The sequence below is a fragment of the Cydia strobilella genome, chromosome 14 (genome assembly GCF_947568885.1).
Source record: "Cydia strobilella chromosome 14, ilCydStro3.1, whole genome shotgun sequence".
Taxonomy (NCBI): Eukaryota; Metazoa; Arthropoda; class Insecta; order Lepidoptera; family Tortricidae; genus Cydia; species Cydia strobilella.
This window is the reverse complement of record NC_086054.1, coordinates 1-5,096: the sequence shown is the minus strand read 5'-3', so window position 1 is coordinate 5,096 and position 5,096 is coordinate 1.

Sequence of the window (5,096 nt, the reverse complement as noted above, 5' to 3'; positions counted from 1 at the left end):
AAATCGAAACGGCTGGTCCGATTTTGATAGGAACTTCAACAGTAGTCATGGGATGGAAAATGTAGTTTGACACATCTGTCAAAAATGTCAAAATTGACAGTTTGACAGTTTTTGTCATTTTTAGTGAAAATTAACATGTTTTGTTAAAGTTTGGTACTAAGTGACATAGTTTAATGTACTTAGTGTTGTTTGACATATCTGTCAAATTTGACAGTTTGACAGTTTTTGCCATTTTCAGTGAAAATTCTCATTTTGGGATATAATTTAGCACCAAGTGACATTGTTAAGTGTAGATTTATACTATCTGTCAAATCTGTAAAAATTGACATTTTGTGAAATTTTGACAGTTTTGGGTCCAAAATCGAAACGGCTGGTCCGATTTTGATAAGAACTTCAACAGTAGTCATGGGATGGAAAATGTAGTTTGACACATCTGTCAAAAATGTCAAAATTGACAGTTTGACAGTTTTGGTCATTTTTAGTGAAAATTAACATGTTTTGTTAAAGTTTGGTACTAAGTGACATAGTTTAATGTACTTAGTGTTGTTTCACATATCTGTCAAATTTGACAGTTTGACAGTTTTTGCCATTTTCAGTGAAAATTCTCATTTTGGGATATAATTTAGCACCAAGTGACATTGTTAAGTGTAGATTTATACTATCTGTCAAATCTGTCAAAATTGACATTTTGTGAAATTTTGACAGTTTTGGGTCCAAAATCGAAACGGCTTGTCCGATTTTGATAGGACCTTCAACATTAGTCATGGGATGGAAAAAGAAAAATGGAAAACCTATTAGGTCAGGTTAGGTTAGGTTAGGTTAGGTTAGGTTAGGTTAGGTTAGGTTAGGTTAGGTTAGGTTAGGTTAGGTTAGGTTAGGTTAGGTTAGGTTAGGTTAGGTTAGGTTAGGTTAGGTTAGGTTAGGTTAGGTTAGGTTAGGTTAGGTTAGGTTAGGTTAGGTTAGGTTAGGTTAGGTTAGGTTAGGTTAGGTTAGGTTAGGTTAGGTTAGGTTAGGTTAGGTTAGGTTAGGTTAGGTTAGGTTAGGTTAGGTTAGGTTAGGTTAGGTTAGGTTAGGTTAGGTTAGGTTAGGTTAGGTTAGGTTAGGTTAGGTTAGGTTAGGTTAGGTTAGGTTAGGTTAGGTTAGGTTAGGTTAGGTTAGGTTAGGTTAGGTTAGGTTAGGTTAGGTTAGGTTAGGTTAGGTTAGGTTAGGTTAGGTTAGGTTAGGTTAGGTTAGGTTAGGTTAGGTTAGGTTAGGTTAGGTTAGGTTAGGTTAGGTTAGGTTAGGTTAGGTTAGGTTAGGTTAGGTTAGGTTAGGTTAGGTTAGGTTAGGTTAGGTTAGGTTAGGTTAGGTTAGGTTAGGTTAGGTTAGGTTAGGTTAGGTTAGGTTAGGTTAGGTTAGGTTAGGTTAGGTTAGGTTAGGTTAGGTTAGGTTAGGTTAGGTTAGGTTAGGTTAGGTTAGGTTAGGTTAGGTTAGGTTAGGTTAGGTTAGGTTAGGTTAGGTTAGGTTAGGTTAGGTTAGGTTAGGTTAGGTTAGGTTAGGTTAGGTTAGGTTAGGTTAGGTTAGGTTAGGTTAGGTTAGGTTAGGTTAGGTTAGGTTAGGTTAGGTTAGGTTAGGTTAGGTTAGGTTAGGTTAGGTTAGGTTAGGTTAGGTTAGGTTAGGTTAGGTTAGGTTAGGTTAGGTTAGGTTAGGTTAGGTTAGGTTAGGTTAGGTTAGGTTAGGTTAGGTTAGGTTAGGTTAGGTTAGGTTAGGTTAGGTTAGGTTAGGTTAGGTTAGGTTAGGTTAGGTTAGGTTAGGTTAGGTTAGGTTAGGTTAGGTTAGGTTAGGTTAGGTTAGGTTAGGTTAGGTTAGGTTAGGTTAGGTTAGGTTAGGTTAGGTTAGGTTAGGTTAGGTTAGGTTAGGTTAGGTTAGGTTAGGTTAGGTTAGGTTAGGTTAGGTTAGGTTAGGTTAGGTTAGGTTAGGTTAGGTTAGGTTAGGTTAGGTTAGGTTAGGTTAGGTTAGGTTAGGTTAGGTTAGGTTAGGTTAGGTTAGGTTAGGTTAGGTTAGGTTAGGTTAGGTTAGGTTAGGTTAGGTTAGGTTAGGTTAGGTTAGGTTAGGTTAGGTTAGGTTAGGTTAGGTTAGGTTAGGTTAGGTTAGGTTAGGTTAGGTTAGGTTAGGTTAGGTTAGGTTAGGTTAGGTTAGGTTAGGTTAGGTTAGGTTAGGTTAGGTTAGGTTAGGTTAGGTTAGGTTAGGTTAGGTTAGGTTAGGTTAGGTTAGGTTAGGTTAGGTTAGGTTAGGTTAGGTTAGGTTAGGTTAGGTTAGGTTAGGTTAGGTTAGGTTAGGTTAGGTTAGGTTAGGTTAGGTTAGGTTAGGTTAGGTTAGGTTAGGTTAGGTTAGGTTAGGTTAGGTTAGGTTAGGTTAGGTTAGGTTAGGTTAGGTTAGGTTAGGTTAGGTTAGGTTAGGTTAGGTTAGGTTAGGTTAGGTTAGGTTAGGTTAGGTTAGGTTAGGTTAGGTTAGGTTAGGTTAGGTTAGGTTAGGTTAGGTTAGGTTAGGTTAGGTTAGGTTAGGTTAGGTTAGGTTAGGTTAGGTTAGGTTAGGTTAGGTTAGGTTAGGTTAGGTTAGGTTAGGTTAGGTTAGGTTAGGTTAGGTTAGGTTAGGTTAGGTTAGGTTAGGTTAGGTTAGGTTAGGTTAGGTTAGGTTAGGTTAGGTTAGGTTAGGTTAGGTTAGGTTAGGTTAGGTTAGGTTAGGTTAGGTTAGGTTAGGTTAGGTTAGGTTAGGTTAGGTTAGGTTAGGTTAGGTTAGGTTAGGTTAGGTTAGGTTAGGTTAGGTTAGGTTAGGTTAGGTTAGGTTAGGTTAGGTTAGGTTAGGTTAGGTTAGGTTAGGTTAGGTTAGGTTAGGTTAGGTTAGGTTAGGTTAGGTTAGGTTAGGTTAGGTTAGGTTAGGTTAGGTTAGGTTAGGTTAGGTTAGGTTAGGTTAGGTTAGGTTAGGTTAGGTTAGGTTAGGTTAGGTTAGGTTAGGTTAGGTTAGGTTAGGTTAGGTTAGGTTAGGTTAGGTTAGGTTAGGTTAGGTTAGGTTAGGTTAGGTTAGGTTAGGTTAGGTTAGGTTAGGTTAGGTTAGGTTAGGTTAGGTTAGGTTAGGTTAGGTTAGGTTAGGTTAGGTTAGGTTAGGTTAGGTTAGGTTAGGTTAGGTTAGGTTAGGTTAGGTTAGGTTAGGTTAGGTTAGGTTAGGTTAGGTTAGGTTAGGTTAGGTTAGGTTAGGTTAGGTTAGGTTAGGTTAGGTTAGGTTAGGTTAGGTTAGGTTAGGTTAGGTTAGGTTAGGTTAGGTTAGGTTAGGTTAGGTTAGGTTAGGTTAGGTTAGGTTAGGTTAGGTTAGGTTAGGTTAGGTTAGGTTAGGTTAGGTTAGGTTAGGTTAGGTTAGGTTAGGTTAGGTTAGGTTAGGTTAGGTTAGGTTAGGTTAGGTTAGGTTAGGTTAGGTTAGGTTAGGTTAGGTTAGGTTAGGTTAGGTTAGGTTAGGTTAGGTTAGGTTAGGTTAGGTTAGGTTAGGTTAGGTTAGGTTAGGTTAGGTTAGGTTAGGTTAGGTTAGGTTAGGTTAGGTTAGGTTAGGTTAGGTTAGGTTAGGTTAGGTTAGGTTAGGTTAGGTTAGGTTAGGTTAGGTTAGGTTAGGTTAGGTTAGGTTAGGTTAGGTTAGGTTAGGTTAGGTTAGGTTAGGTTAGGTTAGGTTAGGTTAGGTTAGGTTAGGTTAGGTTAGGTTAGGTTAGGTTAGGTTAGGTTAGGTTAGGTTAGGTTAGGTTAGGTTAGGTTAGGTTAGGTTAGGTTAGGTTAGGTTAGGTTAGGTTAGGTTAGGTTAGGTTAGGTTAGGTTAGGTTAGGTTAGGTTAGGTTAGGTTAGGTTAGGTTAGGTTAGGTTAGGTTAGGTTAGGTTAGGTTAGGTTAGGTTAGGTTAGGTTAGGTTAGGTTAGGTTAGGTTAGGTTAGGTTAGGTTAGGTTAGGTTAGGTTAGGTTAGGTTAGGTTAGGTTAGGTTAGGTTAGGTTAGGTTAGGTTAGGTTAGGTTAGGTTAGGTTAGGTTAGGTTAGGTTAGGTTAGGTTAGGTTAGGTTAGGTTAGGTTAGGTTAGGTTAGGTTAGGTTAGGTTAGGTTAGGTTAGGTTAGGTTAGGTTAGGTTAGGTTAGGTTAGGTTAGGTTAGGTTAGGTTAGGTTAGGTTAGGTTAGGTTAGGTTAGGTTAGGTTAGGTTAGGTTAGGTTAGGTTAGGTTAGGTTAGGTTAGGTTAGGTTAGGTTAGGTTAGGTTAGGTTAGGTTAGGTTAGGTTAGGTTAGGTTAGGTTAGGTTAGGTTAGGTTAGGTTAGGTTAGGTTAGGTTAGGTTAGGTTAGGTTAGGTTAGGTTAGGTTAGGTTAGGTTAGGTTAGGTTAGGTTAGGTTAGGTTAGGTTAGGTTAGGTTAGGTTAGGTTAGGTTAGGTTAGGTTAGGTTAGGTTAGGTTAGGTTAGGTTAGGTTAGGTTAGGTTAGGTTAGGTTAGGTTAGGTTAGGTTAGGTTAGGTTAGGTTAGGTTAGGTTAGGTTAGGTTAGGTTAGGTTAGGTTAGGTTAGGTTAGGTTAGGTTAGGTTAGGTTAGGTTAGGTTAGGTTAGGTTAGGTTAGGTTAGGTTAGGTTAGGTTAGGTTAGGTTAGGTTAGGTTAGGTTAGGTTAGGTTAGGTTAGGTTAGGTTAGGTTAGGTTAGGTTAGGTTAGGTTAGGTTAGGTTAGGTTAGGTTAGGTTAGGTTAGGTTAGGTTAGGTTAGGTTAGGTTAGGTTAGGTTAGGTTAGGTTAGGTTAGGTTAGGTTAGGTTAGGTTAGGTTAGGTTAGGTTAGGTTAGGTTAGGTTAGGTTAGGTTAGGTTAGGTTAGGTTAGGTTAGGTTAGGTTAGGTTAGGTTAGGTTAGGTTAGGTTAGGTTAGGTTAGGTTAGGTTAGGTTAGGTTAGGTTAGGTTAGGTTAGGTTAGGTTAGGTTAGGTTAGGTTAGGTTAGGTTAGGTTAGGTTAGGTTAGGTTAGGTTAGGTTAGGTTAGGTTAGGTTAGGTTAGGTTAGGTTAGGTTAGGTTAGGTTAGGTTAGGTTAGGTTAGGTTAGGTTAGGTTAGGTTAGGTTAGGTT